Source organism: Pseudophryne corroboree, chromosome 6 (genome assembly GCF_028390025.1).
Source record: "Pseudophryne corroboree isolate aPseCor3 chromosome 6, aPseCor3.hap2, whole genome shotgun sequence".
In the NCBI taxonomy this organism is placed as follows: domain Eukaryota; kingdom Metazoa; phylum Chordata; class Amphibia; order Anura; family Myobatrachidae; genus Pseudophryne; species Pseudophryne corroboree.
Genome location: NC_086449.1, coordinates 618,788,565 through 618,804,204, shown reverse-complemented (window position 1 = coordinate 618,804,204; position 15,640 = coordinate 618,788,565).

Sequence of the window (15,640 nt, the reverse complement as noted above, 5' to 3'; positions counted from 1 at the left end):
CTTTTCTGTGCAGTTTCTGAGTAGCTCGAGACTTACTCTTCCAGTGCGATCAGTTCAGTGCTTGTCGTTCCTGGTTTGACGTCACAAACACACCCAGCGTTCGCCCAGACACTCCTCCGTTTCTCCAGCCACTCCCGCGTTTTTCCCAGAAACGGTAGCGTTTTTTTCACACACTCCCATAAAACGGCCAGTTTCCGCCCAGAAACACCCACTTCCTGTCAATCACATTACGATCAGCAGAACGAAGAAAAAACCTTGTAATGCCGTGAGTAAAATACCAATCTCCATAGCAAATTTACTTGGCGCAGTCGCGGTGCGAACATTGCGCATGCGCAATAAGCGGAAAATCGCTGCGATGCGAAGAAAATTACCGAGCGAACAACTCGGAATGACCACCCATGATAAATGGGCCCCATAGAGAGAGTGAGGGAGAGAAAGGTAGGAGAGAGATATGTGGGGGGGGGGGGGGAGAGAGAGGGGGAGAAGGAGGAAAAGATAGGGAGAGAGGGGGAATGAGAGAGGGGGAGGGAGAGAGAGAGACAGAGAGAGAGATTTCATGAGAATGGAAATATAGTAAAAATACACTGACACCACACTGTCTCTGAGTCAGTTTCCTCATGAGTGGGGAGGGTGTCTGCAGCTGCTTTGTGCTTCTTCTGTCATGCTGCGGTTCTGCGATGCTGTAGCTCCTCCTTGATCATGTACACTATAGCAGAGATCTAACGGGGTGGGGTCCAGTGCTGGATTAAGGGGGGGGTCCAGGGGGTAAGTACCCCGGGCCCCTCTTTCTAAGGGGGCCCCCCATCCGGAGCTGCTGTCTACATTTGATTCTACTTGTCTCCAGGATCCACCAGCAGCAGCAGCACTCCCAGCAGCAGCGGGAGTGCTGCTGCCCGCAGCGGAGCCTTAAGACAAGCAGAGTCATCCCCGCCTGCAATGGAATATGTGCCCGCATACTCACCACTCCGTCTGCAGCGCCAGTGTGAGTAGCGGCGCTGCACAACGGACACTCGGGGATGAGACATCATGACGTGATGTCTCATCCCCTAAGAATTCAATGAGGAGCGGGACATTGGGAGGCGGCAGGACAGACTCTGAAGGTGCCTGTCAGCCCTGCGGTGATCAGTGGCGGGTATGTAACTGAGGAGAGTGGGGTTGGGGCGGCTGGGGGGAGAGAATCATTACATTTATTTTATAAGGTGTTAAATAGATTATTAAACATGTGATGGGGGCTCTTATATAATAATGATACAAGTTCACCCCTATTTAATGTTCCCCCACTTCATATATATTGAATGATTCCCTTAAATATTTCATGAGCCCCCACCACGTTTAATAATGTATTTAGCGCCTTATAAAGTATATATATATATATATATATATATATATATATATATATATATATATATAAAACCTGCCACAGGGGGATGAGGCACAGCCACGGGATGTGGTACCAACATGAGGGAAAGGGGCAACCCTGTTCTGAGTGCCCCGGGCCCCCTGGGGGCTTAATTCGGCCCTGGGGGTGTTCAGAACCTCGGGGCCCCTCAGAACCTTGGGGCCTGGCACAGGTGTACTCTTTGCCCCATGTTGCTGGGTCTACTGACACACACACACACACACACACACACACACACACACAGTCAAGTAGACTGACACACACTGACACAAACCTTACCTTCTCCTTCTTAGCCGGGCTCCATGGGATGGCTGCCGTCAGAGATCCACCTGCACCAGCAAAAGAAAGTGGGCTGCACACACATACAGTAGATTGCCGGGCTCAGGGAAAGTTGGGGGTGTGGTCTAATCGCGGACCTCCGTGGCCACGCCCACTTTAAAACCCTCCAAATCAGTATTGAAAGTCGCTGCTGCCCCAGTTAAACTGAGCAATGGCTCAGCATACTGTATTTCGGCTTGCCCTGGTGGTTGCCGCAGCGGAGGGGGGAGGGTTGATTGATCACTCCATTGTGCTGCAGCAGGCTTGGCGTGTGGGGGGTGCCGCACATTAGGGGGTGCCTGTGCGCACCAGGCACCCCCGTGCGCACGCCTATGGTGCTGGGAGATGAGATCATCTCCACGCTGCCTCTGCCTATGTTGTGAATGGGTCCTGGCAACCCGTTCACACTGCACCTGACCCGGTATTAAGCCCAGGAATAACACTGCTTTATTCCCGGGTTGAATTACCGGGTCAGGCGACCTGGGAATACAGCAGTGACCCCTTTCACATCGCACAGCGACCCATGTCAACCCGGCAATTCGGGTTATTTGTGTGGTGTGTGAAAGGGGTATAACCCAGGTTGGATCCAGGGTTTTTAGTGTGATGTAAGGATGTAAGAAAAAATAGGATTTTAATTACCTACCGGTAAATCCTTTTCTCGTAGTCCGTAGCGGATACTGGGGTCCATTTAGTACCATGGGGTACAGACGGGTCCAATAAGAGCCATGGGCACTTTAAGAATTTGATAGTGTGGGCTGGCTCCTCCCTGTATGCCCCTCCTACCAGACTCAGTCTAGAAACTGTGCCCGAGGAGACGGACATACTTTGAGAGAAGGATATAAAGGATAGTGGTGAGATTCCGAACCAGCACACACAAACCAAAGGAAAGCTATGCAAACCCAACTTTAAACAGGAACAGCAACAGCTGAACCAACATTACTTAACCAAGTAACAGTGCAGGAAAAACGAAGCACTGAGCGGGCGCCCAGTATCCTCTACGGACTACGAGAAAAAGATTTACAGGTAGGTAATTAAAATCCTACTTTTTCTGACGTCTTAGAGGATACTGGGGTCCATTGAGTACCAAGTGGATGTACCAAAGCTCCAAACTGGGTGGGAGACTGCTGAGGTTCCTGCAGAACTGATTGACCAAACTGAAGGTCCTCAGAGGCCAAAGTATCGAACTTGTAGAACTTTGCTCCCGGGAGGGAGCAGCCAGGTCACACAGGAGAGGGGTGTGGAGGAGGTGGTATGGCACTGTAAAGAAGGGGGCGGGCTACAATGACAAAATTTAGCACGAATGGCGTCATCGCCCTGCCCGCTTCTCCTGTGTGATGGGAAGCCGCAGGGAGTGGGTTGTACGGCGGGTGGGGAGTGCCACACGATTTTTGTCAGCCTTAAGGTCTTTCCTCCAAGAGAGTAGGCAAGTATGCTCCGCTGATGACATGTGATAACCAGACAATAACTACTATGAGACTCACATCATTTGTAAGAGATTATTGTCTTGTAAGCGGTGTGCCGCAGCCTCTTTCCCAATTCTGTACTCACAAATGCTGCAATGTAATCAAGTGTATTGCCAGAATTTATAAACTTAGCTTGCGAGAAAGCCCTGTCCTGGAGAAGATTTACAAGCAAAGTGATAGCTACAACTATTAATTTACTTCCAGGTAGGGACCTAGTGAGCCTAATGCGCGGCCAGTGCTAGGTGAATTTCACAATTCAGCGGATTGAAGGCCACTTATGTGATCGAACGTGGAGGGACAACAGCAGATACTGTATCTCCGATGGGTGTGGTATGTTAGATATAATAGACTTAGGTTGACAGTGTCTAGGTCGACCACTATTGGTCGACAGTAAGTAGGTCGACATGGTTTATAGGTCGACAGTGACTCTAGGTTGATATGTACTAGGTCGACATGAGATTTTTACCTTTTTTTTTTGGTGTCATTTTCTTCATAGAGTGACGGGGAACCCCAATTAGTGCACTGTGTCCCTTCGCATTCGGGTAAGGTGCCTCGCTCCGCTACTGCTGTGCACGACACAGGTTACCGTTCCCAATTGTAGTCCACGTGGATCGTAAAGTATGAACAAGTAAAAAAATTTTTTTTAAAAAAAACTCATGTCGACATTTTTTCATGTCGACCTAGAGTCCCTGTCGACATATAAACCACGTCGACATACTTACTGTCGACCAATAGTGGTCGACCTAGACACTGTCGACCTAAAGGCCAGTACTCACTGGCCGATGCGCGAGAGATGTGTGCTAAACGTGCGGGGGGAGACGGGGGACGGGTGCTCATTTCACCCAGCGGGGGAAATGAGCGACCCGCTAGATTGGCCTGCACGGCAGGCCAATCTAGCACCAGCGATAGAGATGCGCGGGGCTGCGCATCGCTATCGCTGTAGGGGGTACACACGGAGCGATCAGGCTTAAAATCTAAGCAATCTAGTCAGATTGCTTAGATTTTAAGCAGCGATCGCTCCGTGAGTACCCCCCTTAAGTCTTGTCAACCTAGAGACCGGATCCCTTGTGTTACATGTTACAAAATGAATATAAACCAGTAAAATGTTAAAGCATACTAGATTAGTTTTTGTACCTTTTTAGTACTTTTACATTGACATTCAGCTAATGTTACTGGCTAAACTACTTCAGAGGTTGTGTAGAGAACCGATTAATGCAAACAGGTTAATATATCAATTATAGTTTCATAATTTAGGTGTATGTAATCACTGACCTTTTATCTGCAGATAATTAGGTCTACCTAAGAGGTAGGATATTCTAATAAAACTGCAGCACTTATCTAAATTGCAATTACTGTACACAGTAGTCAGCAGGGGTGATTCATGGTAGTGTCACTTGTTAATGAGGTCATTTGAACTATAATTCTTGGGGCCATGAAATGGAGCAGGGCCTGAATGGTCATATTAATTCAGTATTAAGGTCACAAATCATTGTTCATACTGCTTCCCTGGCATTTCATTACTTGTTCTCTCACACATCACTAGGCTTTCTAAAAATGGAACAAATACACATGTAGGCCGGAAAATTAGCATTTGACAACAAACTACTTCTGTCCACATGCTGTGGGGTGATAAGATAACAATAAGGTTTTGATCGCCTTGTGAGATGTAGGTTCTGTTTGTCTTTTCCTGTCTGTCTCTCTTGGCCTCATCTCTTCACCACTGATTGCTTTTACAGATTCACAACCACTACTTCTTTTGTAACTTTCATTTTTTTTTTCACACCAGCCTTTCTTTATCTGTCATCTTTTACATTTCCATTTAGTTGTTTTCGGATAATTGTTTTTATTTTCTTCTAATTTTCTTTTTCACAGCTCCGTCCCAGAATACTGAACACAGGTCGGAGCTGGGGCTTCAGATATACTTGCCCCTTTCTCACCGCCGCTGGGACCCGGGTGGTTGTCGCTCACACAGGACTCTTGGAGATGACATCATCTCCAAGTGCTCCTGAGCTAGCCAATCGGCAGCCTTTTAGGCATGACATAGGTCATCAATTACCCAAGTTTGCTTTTCACACTACAGCCTGGAAATAACCCTGATATTGCACAAGTATCAGGGAGAGGCATATTTTTGAAGTTCAGGGACATTGGGTCAAATGTAATGGAGTGCGATTTGGCACAAATGTGCGAGTTTAGCACTAAACTCGCACGTTTTGCAAAGTATGGTGTGCGGACACATGCAAAATCGCATGTTTCCTGAAGTCTGAAAACTCTCAATGTCAAAACTCACATCCAGATGTTTTGCCATTGCAAACATACAACTCAGGCCAGGGCCGGATTAAGGCACGTTCCAATAGAGCGGCCGAACATGGCGCCACTAGCTCGCACAGCCATATTGGAGCCTGCCCTGGAACCAGGTCCCTGCACCACCTCCCACTTCATCACACAAGCGCCCATGTAAGTGGCGCTGGCCCGTGAGCCAATCAGAGCTTGTGGACTGGCAGCTAATGCTCCTGATTGGATACCGGACTGTGAGCTTTGATTGGCTCGCATACTGGCGCCTAATTGGAGCCCCGCTGCCGGAGACTGAGAGACAGGAGAGGCGCATGCTGCACTCTCCTCCCCACTGTCAGGAATCAGCGTTCAGCTGCGTCTCACCAGCGCGCTGGTGTGCAGGCCTCTGGAGGTCATGGCCCCAGTTGCGGCTGCATGGATGCGCTGACTGCGAGCGTCATCTCCTATGTCGCTGAGTACCCCTGAGTCTGGTCCTGTGTGTGTATTCTGCTGTGTGCCGGCGTCCGGCCTGTGTGGACGCTGTCATGGCATCTGCACTCAGCTGATCCAGGCATCCAATCCAGCGCTGTGCTTCCACCCAGAGTTCAGTGACCAATCACCGCAGAGCAAGGGGTATAAGTTCTAGTCCGTGGCTCACTCACATCGCCTCGGACAACGAGTCACATATGGTGTGTCTAGTTCTCCTGGTTCCTGTGTTCCTGTTTCCAGCGATCCTTCGTGGTTACCTTCACTGTTCCACTTATCACTCTACAGCTCTCCTGTTTACTCCGGACTTCAGCCACAGCCAGTTACAAGCTCATCAGCAGTAAGAGACTCTCCTCAGGTGTTCCTTTCATTGCCTTACCTGTGCACTTCATTATCAGTACATCAACCTGTGTTTCTCAGCAGTTTACCAACTAATTGCATTGAGACTGTCTCCTGCTTGGGCCTAGTGTGGCCATAAGGACTTGTGCTATAAATAATGATGTGCACCGGACATTTTTTGGGTTTTGTGTTTTGGTTTTGGATTCGGTTCCGCGGCCGTGTTTTGGATTCGGACGCGTTTTTGCAAAACCTCCCTGAAATTTTTGTTGTTGGATTCAGCTGTGTTTTGGATTCGGGTGTTTTTTTTTTTACAAAAAACCTCAAAAACAGCTTAAATCATTGAATTTGGGGGTAATTTTGATCACATAGTATTATTAACCTCAATAACCATAATTTCCACTCATTTCCAGTCTATTCTGAACACCTCACACCTCACAATATTATTTTTAGTCCTAAAATTTGCACCGAGGTCGCTGAATGACTAAGCTAAGCGACCCAAGTGGCCGACACAAACACCTGGTCCATCTAGGAGTGGCACTGCAGTGTCAGACAGGATGGCACTTAAAAAAATAGTCCCCAAACAGCACATGATGCAAAGAAAAAAAGAGGTGCACCAAGGTCGCTGTGTGACTAAGCTAAGCGACCCAAGTGGCCGACACAAACATCTGGCCCATCTAGGAGTGTCACTGCAGTGTCAGACAGGATGGCAGATTTAAAAAATAGTCCCCAAACAGCACATGATGCAAAGAAAAAAAGAGGTGCAATGAGGTAGCTGTGTGGCTAAGCTAAGCGACCCAAGTGGCCGACACAAACATCTGGCCCATCTAGGAGTGGCACTGCAGTGTCAGACAGGATGGCAGATTTAAAAAATAGTCCCCAAACAGCACATGATGCAAAGAAAAAAAGAGGTGCACCAAGGTCACTGGATGGTTAAGCTAAGCGACCCAAGTGGCCGACACAAACAACTGGCCCATCTAGGAGTGGCACGGCAGTGTCAGACAGGATGGCAGATTTAAAAAATAGTCCCCAAACAGCACATGATGCAAAGATAAATTAAAGAAAAAAGAGGTGCAAGATGGAATTGTCCTTCGGCCCTCCCACCCACCCTTATGTTGTATAAACAGGACATGCACACTTTAACAAACCCATCATTTCAGCGATAGGGTCTGCCACATGACTGTGACTGAAATGACGGGTTGGTTTGGGCCCCCACCAAAAAAGAAGCAATCAATCTCTTCTTGCACAAACTGGCTCTACAGAGGCAAGATGTCCACCTCCTCCTCATCGTCCGATTCCTCACCCCTTTCACTGTGTACATCCCCCTCCTCACAGATTATTAATTCGTCCCCACTGGAATCCACCATCTCAGGTCCCTGTGTACTTTCTGGAGGCAATTGCTGCTGGTGAATGTCTCCACGGAGGAATTGATTATAATTCATTTTGATGAACATCATCTTCTCCACATTTTCTGGAAGTAACCTCGTACGCCGATTGCTGACAAGGTGAGCGGCTGCACTAAACACTCTTTCGGAGTACACACTGGAGGGGGGGCAACTTAGGGAAAATAAAGCCAGTTTGTGCAAGGGCCTCCAAATTGCCTATTTTTCCTGCCAGTATACGTACGGACTGTCTGACGTGCCTACTTGATTGCGGTCACTCATATAATCCTCCACCATTCTTTCAATGGTGACAGAATCATATGCAGGGACAGTAGACAACATGTCAGTAATCGATGTCAGGTCCTTCAGTCCGGACCAGATGTCAGCACTTGCTCTAGACTGCCCTGCATGACCGCCAGGGGCTGGGCTCGGAATTCTTAGCATTTTCCTCGCTGCCCCAGTTGCGGGAGAATGTGAAGGAGGAGCTGTTGACGGGTCACGTTCCGCTTGACTTGACAATTTTCTCACCAGCACGTCTTTGAACCTCTGCAGACTTGTGTCTGCCGGAAAGAGAGATCCAACGTAGGTTTTAAATCTAGGATCGAGCCCGGTGGCCAAAATGTAGTACTCTGATTTCAACAGATTGACCACCCGTGAATCCTGGTTAAGCGAATTAAGGGCTCCATCCACAAGTCCCACATGCCTAGCGGAATCGCTCTGTTTTAGTTCCTCCTTCAATCTCTCCAGCTTCTTCTGCAAAAGCCTGATGAGGGGAATGACCTGACTCAGGCTGGCAGTGTCTGAACTGACTTCACGTGTGGCAAGTTCAAAGTGTTGCAGAACCTTGCACATCATTGAAATCTTTCTACACTGCGCATGAGTCAGGTGCATTCCCCCTCCTTTGCCTATATCGTAGGTATATGTATAGACTTGAATGGCCTTTTGCTGCTCCTCCATCCTCTGAAGCATATAGAGGGTTGAATTCCACCTCGTTACCACCTCTTGCTTCAGATGATGGCGGGGCAGGTTCAGGAGTGTTTGCTGGTGCTCCAGTCTTCGGCACGCGGTGGCTGAATGCCGAAAGTGGCCCGCAATTCTTCGGGCCACCGACAGCATCTCTTGCATGCCCCTGTCGTTTTTTAAATAATTCTGCACCACCAAATTCAATGTATGTGCAAAACATGGGACGTGCTGGAATTTGCCCACATGTAATGCACGCACAATATTGGTGGCGTTGTCCGATGTCACAAATCCCCAGGAGAGTCCAATTGGGGTAAGCCATTCTGTGATGATGTTCCTCAGTTTTCGTAAGAGGTTGTCAGCTGTGTGCCTCTTCTGGAAAGCGGTCAGTGGCGTAACTACTGCCCCCGCAGTCCTCGCGGTGGCTTGGGGGCGAGGGGCTGCGGGGGCGCCACTGACTTTGCACAGATTGACATGCGGACGAGCGTCCGCATGTCAATCTGCGGTCTCCTTCCCTCCGCTGCTGTAAGGAGGGACACGGAGCGCACATTGCGCGCCTCTCCTGTGTCCCTCCCTGGCTCTCCCCCGGCCTGTCTAATAAAGGAAGTGCCGTTCGTGAGCTCTGATTGGCTCACGAACCGGCACTTCCTTTATTAGACCGGCAGGAGAGCCAGGAGGGACACAGGAGAGGCGCGCTATGCACTCCGTGTCCCTCCAACACAAAGGAGCGGGGGGTGGGTGGGGGGGGGGAGCAGGCACTGTGGGGGAAGATCTGGCACTGGGGGCATATACCTGGCACTGTGGGGGAAGATCAGGCACTGGGGGCATATACCTGGCACTGTGGGGGAAGATCTGGCACTGGGGGCATATACCTGGCACTGTGGGGGAAGATCTGGCACTGGGGGCATATACCTGGCACTGGGGGGCATATACCTGGCACTGGGGGGGAATATTTGGCACTGGGGGGAGCAGGCATATGTGGCACTGTGGGGGAATATCTGGCACTGGGGGCATATACCTGGCACTGTGGGGGAATATCTGGCACTGGGGGCATATGTGGCACTGGGGGCATGGCCCTAGCAACAAGCATTACCCCCTAGCAACGAGCATGACACCCAGTGCATGAAACCCCATGGCAACAAGCATGACACCCAGTGCATGAAACCCCTGGCAACGAGCATGACACCCAGTGCATGAAACCCCTGGCAACGAGCATGACACCCTGAGCATGAAAACCCCTGGCACCGTGCATGGAACCAAGAGTATGAAACCGCTGGCAACGAGCATGACACCCAGTGCATGAAACCTCTGGCAACGAGCATGACACCCTGAGCATGAAAACCCCTGGCACCGTGCATGGAACCAAGAGCATGAAACCCCTGGCAACGAGCAGGTAATTTAAAAGTAATTAGAAGCCTTACTGTAGAACTTAATGTGTAATGGGCATTACGGTGTGTGGCATAATGTATCACGGACATTGCGGTGTGTGTCATAATGTGTCAGGCATTACGGTGTGTTGTATACTATATCACGGGCATTGTGGTATGTGGTATAATGTCTCAGGATCATTGTGGTGTGTGTCATACTGTGTCACAGACATTGTATGTGCTATAATGTATCAGGGGCATTGCAGTGTGTAGCATAATGTATAACGGGCATTGCGATTCCTGTCATAATGTGTCACAGGCATTACGGTGTGTGGCATAATGTGTCGGGGGCATTACAGTGTGTGCATATTGTGTCATGTGCATTATTGTGTGTGGCATAATGGCTAAGGCCATTGCAGTATGTGGAATAATGTATACTGGGCATTACTATAAGGAGGAAAAATGACAAATAATGTAAGGGGCATGAATCAGGATTATTTTTCTATCCTGTGGTGGCTAACGTCTGGGCGTGCAAGTTGCAAAACTGGGGTATAAGGTAGTCTTTTCCTGCAATGACACGCCCCTTTACGTGAAGCAACGCCCATTTCATCGAAGCCACACACCCTTTTTGGCGGCGCGCGCATATTTGTCCCTTTACTAGTGCCAATTATGGGGGGTATGGGGGGGGGGGGGGGGGGGGCGCCGAAGGATTTTTTGGCTTGGGGGAGAAAAATTTCTAGTTACGCCACTGAAAGCGGTGGTACAAAGCGTAGCCTGCCTAGGAATGAGTTGGCGTTTGCGAGATGCTGCTACTGGTGCCGCCGCTGCTGTTCTTGCTTCGGGAGGCAATACATCTACCCAGTGGGCTGTCACAGTCATATAGTCCTTAGTCTGCCCTGCTCCACTTGTCCACATGTCCGTGGTTAAGTGGACATTGGGTACAACTGCATTTTTTAGGACACTGGTGACTCTTTTTCTGAGGTCTGTGTACATTCTCGGTATCCCCTGCCTAGTGAAATGGAACCTAGATGGTATTTGGTACCGGGGACACAGTACCACAAGCAAATCTCTAGTTTCCTGTGAATTAACGGTGGATACCGGAAACACGTTTAACACCGCCCAGGCTGCCAAGGCCTGAGTTATCCGCTTTGCAGCAGGATGACTGCTGTGATATTTCTTCTTCCTCGCAAAGGACTGTTGGACAGTCAATTGCTTACTGGAAGTAGTACAAGTGGTCTTCCGACTTCCCCTCTGGGATGACGATCGACTCCCAGCAGCAACAACAGCAGCGCCAGCAGCAGAAGGCGTTACACTCAAAGGATGCATCAGAGGAATCCCAGGCAGGAGAGGACTCGTCAGACTTGACAGTGACATGGCCTGCAGGACTATTGGCGTTCCTGTCTAAGGAGGAAATTGACACTGAGGGAGTTGGTGGTGTGGTTTGCAGGAGCTTGGTTACAAGAGGAAGGGATTTAGTTGTCAGTGGACTGCTTCCACTGTCACCCAAAGTTTTTGAACTTGTCAATGACTTCTGGTGAATGCGCTCCAGGTGACGTATAAGGGAGGATGTTCCTAGGTGGTTAACGTCTTACCCCTACTTATTACAGCTTGACAAAGACAACACACGGCTTGACAAATGTTGTCCGCATTTCTGTTAAAATAATTCCACACCGACGAGGTGATTTTTTGTTTGTAATTTGACCAGGCATGTCAATGGCCATATTCGTCCCACGGACAACAGGTGTCTCCCCGGGTGCCTGACTTAAAGAAACCACCTCACCATCAGAATCCTCCTTGTCAATTTCCTCCTCAGCGCCAGCAACACCCATATCCTCATCCTGGTGTACTTCAACAGTGACATCTTCAATTTGACTATCAGGAACTGGACTGCGGGTGCTCCTTCCAGCACTTGCAGGGGGCGTGCAAATGGTGGAAGGCGCCACCTCTTCCCGTCCAGTGTTGGGAAGGTCAGGCATCGCAACCGACACAATTGGACTCTCCTTGGGGATTTGTGATTTAGAAGAACGCACAGTTCTTTGCTGTGCCTTTGCCAGCTTAAGTCTTTTCATTTTTCTAGTGGGAGGATGAGTGCTTCCATCCTCATGTGAAGCTGACCCACTGATCATGAGGAACATAGGAGAGGGCCTCAGCCGTTCCTTGCCACTCCGTGTCGTAAATGGCATATTGGCAAGTTTACGCTTCTCCTCAGACGCTTTTAATTTAGATTTTTGGGTCATTTTAATGAAGTTTTGTTTTTTGGATTTTACATGCTCTCTACTATGACATTGGGCATCGGCCTTGGCAGACGACGTTGATGGCATTTCATCGTCTCGGCCATGACTAGTGGCAGCAGCTTCAGCACGAGGTGGGAGATGATCTTGATCTTTCCCTATTTTACCCTCCACATTTTTGTTCTCCATTTTTTAATGTGTGGAATTATATGCCAGTAATATATCAATAGCAATGGCCTACTGTACCGTACTGCTACTTGACGACACAGAGGTAGGTAGAGCAGTGGACTACTGTACCGTACTGCTATATAGTATATACTGGTGGTCAGCAAAATTATGCACTGTCCTCCTACTACTGCGCACAACAACTAAAATGCACCACAGGTATGGATGGATAGTATACTTGACAACACAGAGGTAGGTAGAGCAGTGGACTACTGTACCGTACTGCTATATATTATATACTGGTGGTCAGCAAAATTATGCACTGTCCTCCTACTACTGCACACAACAACTAAAATGCACCACAGGTATGGATGGATAGTATACTTGACGACACAGAGGTAGGTAGAGCAGTGGACTACTGTACCGTACTGATATAATACTGGTGGTCACTGGTCAGCAAAATTCTGCACTGTCCTCCTACTATATACTACAATGCAGCACAGATATGGAGCGTTTTTCAGGTAGAGAACGTATAATACTGGTGGTCACTGGTCAGCAAAACTCTGCACTGTCCTCCTACTATATAATACTGGTGGTCCCAGTCCCCACAATAAAGCACACTGAGCACAGATATTTGCAGCACACTGAGCACAGATATGGAGCTTTTTTCAGGCAGAGAACATAGATATTTTCAGCACACTGAGCACAGATATTTGCAAGCACACTGAGCACAGATATTTGCAGCACACTGAGCACAGATATTTGCAGCACACTGAACACAACTGAGAGAACGCTGCACACGTCCTCTCCCTATCATCTCCAATGCACGAGTGAAAATGGCGGCGACGCGCGGCTGCTTATATAGAATCCGAATCTCGCGAGAATCCGACAGCGGGATGATGACGTTCGGGCGCGCTCGGGTTAACCGACCAAGGCAGGAGGATCCGAGTCTGCCTCGGACCCGTGTAAAATGGGTGAAGTTTGGGGGGGTTCGGATTCCGAGGAACCGAACCCGCTCATCTCTAGCTATAAAGAGACTGTGGCCAATATTTACTAAAAAATCGAGTTTGTCCGATTTGTGTTTTTTTTTTCTAAGTCCCAATCCGGGAATTCACTAAGCACCAATCTCGGCAGTGTTTGGACTATTCGTAATGGTTTGAATGGCAACGTTCACAAATACGAATGAATAGACCATCGGTCAAACGCGGCTGTTTTTACATAGAATACGGGAATTCACTATTCATTCGTATTTGGGTGTTAGTCTCTGAGTGCTCAAATGCGGTCGTATTTTTTTGAGAATCGTTAAAAAAAGCGGCAAAAAAATAGACCTGCTTTTTTCAGTCGTGTTTACATGTGTTGCAAATAAAAAATCACTCACACCTGAATTAGGATGCCTATAAAAGGATGTTAGGCCCATTTCAATACACCTACACTCAGAAATGGCAGCAGGACTGTGGGCCAGTGATCTTTTGTGTGCTGTGGGATTCCTCAGACTCAGACATCAGCCTGTAAGTAACCAGGGCCAAGAAACTGAACATGGTCAGCAGGTTGTACAGGTTCCGCGGAGGCAGCGCAGGCCTCGTTTTTTTAGGGGGCGTTTAAACTTGAACGCATTGTCCGATGATAAGGTCATACAGATGTTCCGTTTAAATCGTAACAAAATTTTCCATCTGTATGACCTTGTCAAACTGGGCCTAGACCCTAAGACAGCACGCTCTCGCTCTGTCTCAGGCCTGCACAAACTCCTGGCTGTGTTGCACTTTCTGGCTACTGTGGAAACAGAAGGAAAGAAGACTCTATTTTGGGGGCACTCTTAAAAGTCCAAGACAGGTTTATTAATGTCCATAGTACTCATAAAACATAACTTTTATTTTATATCATTAAAATATGAAAAATATAACAAACATAATATTAAGAATTACACACTGATCTAAAAACTATTGTCCATACAACACAGCTATGCCTATGTGTTGATCACCAAATAATGTAGGTCAATAAATCAATACCCTCTGTGAGTATGCCACCATATAATTTGTTGTGAACATCATAAATTGAGGCTGCACCCAGGTTTATTGTGATAAAGTATATTCCACACTGTACCTAAAAGTAGGTTAATTTTTAGGGAATTATCGTCTCAGTATACACAGAAATTTTTTATATATATATTTCTCGGAAATTTTCATATATATATATATATATATATACCACTGCTAACGGTATTTATTGGCGAGTTCTACACATTCATTGTCTAGCTCTAAATAATAATTTGACTGAAAGGAATAACAATCAAAAGGAAAAACCTGGACCCTAATTAACTAAACAATTGCAATTAAACAATATGTATCCTTATGTAATTCCTTTTCCGTAAGAACAATGAATAAGGATTAAGATGAAAGATCAGCAACTCATAACCAATTACTTCTGCTGTCTATCCGTCATGAGTTAGGACAAGATTGTCGACACAGCGGCCGGCAGATGAGAGAGCAGCGGTCAGAGTTCCTAGCTGATTTGAAGAAAGATAGAAGCCGTACTTCTTTTCCCGTTAGGATGTTCACAGTGTCCTGATATCAAAAGACATTGCAGACCACTATGTCATAATTCAGGAATGAGTGTTAGCCGAAAGAGTATTAGATCACAGTAATTGCTGATTAGTGTGTGATATTAATTAGGTCTACTGATTAGCATACTCAGCATGAACACTTCTTATCATAACATTGCAGCACAGGAAAAAAAACCTTTGGTACACAAATCTAAACTCTTCATCAATCACTAAGGAGAACTGTTAAATCTCAATAAATTATTTAAGCTGTTTGAACCAATTATGGTAAATCACATCATATTATAGCTAGATTATAGCTTACAATATTGTTGCAGTTTTTGTTATAGTAATTGTATTGAATCTAGGTACCAAGCTTTTGAACTAACACAGAGGTTTGTTAGTAGAAACTCGAGTTAAGCAGGAATATAGACAATAGTTACAGCAGACCTGACCACTCCATAACAGCCGTTTTCCCGTCATGAATTGAGGTCTCTAGACCAATACAGCGGACGGTGAGCGAGTGTATAGGGGTGGACCAGGTATTGTCTGTAAGAAAAAAGATAACAGTGGCCGTACTGCTGTCCACGTTAGTGCGGTTGCAGCTCCCTGATATCAAGAGACATTGCAGGGACGCTGCACCACAATCGTGGATGAGAGCTGGCCGAAATGTTTACTGTGTACGTATCTAAGACGAGCGGTCCCAGGTGGAGCAGAGGGTATTAA